A 770-nucleotide genomic window follows, 5' to 3' on the forward strand; every position below is an offset into this window, starting at 1 on the left:
AAACTATTTGTTAGACATGAATTTCATACTTGAGAAGAAATGCACACCCCGTGTAGACTTAATTGACCATATTCAATCAACACAAGTATCAATTCATCTCCATTTTCATCAACTTTTTCCACATTTGATCAATTACATTCCTATATTTTATTGATCTAAATACTTTTAAATGTATTAAACTAGGGATATTTATTGAACAACAGTTCTCATATGTGATGCCTTTCAATCTTTTTATTTGGGACATATATTCAAGATATAAGTGGCAATGTGTTGGGTTGATTTTATGTCTAATGTTGCCTAAATTCTTAAATAAAGAAGGAAGTTAAAAAGTAGCTATTTGAGAAGTCCCACATTGCTTAGTGTAGTGAAGCAAGGGGGAGACTAGGGCTATATACTGGACTTAAGTTCTTTGTTTTTAGATACACTAGTCAAAAAAACACTTTAAGCTTATATTTGACTTTCTTTGTTCTCTTATGCTCTTGTATTAGACTGTTGTGAGATTTAGTTTAAATATTTGCTTTGTAAGATTGTGGGTGTACTAGGGGATTGGGGTGAGTATAGAGAAGTCTATGTGTTGTAAAATTTTGACATAGTAATAATTCTCTGGTTGTCTTTTTAGATAACAGGGTTTTTTTCCGGTTTTGGAGTTTTCACGTTATATTTTTGTGTTGTTTGTGTTCTGTTTATTTTATTTATTCTCTTCAGCTGTGTTATTTCCCATCACAATGGACACAACTTCCCCTCGTAATTCTTTTAGCAAGCATTTTCTC

The sequence above is a fragment of the Vicia villosa genome, linkage group LG1 (assembly GCF_029867415.1).
Source record: "Vicia villosa cultivar HV-30 ecotype Madison, WI linkage group LG1, Vvil1.0, whole genome shotgun sequence".
NCBI lineage: Eukaryota > Viridiplantae > Streptophyta > Magnoliopsida > Fabales > Fabaceae > Vicia > Vicia villosa.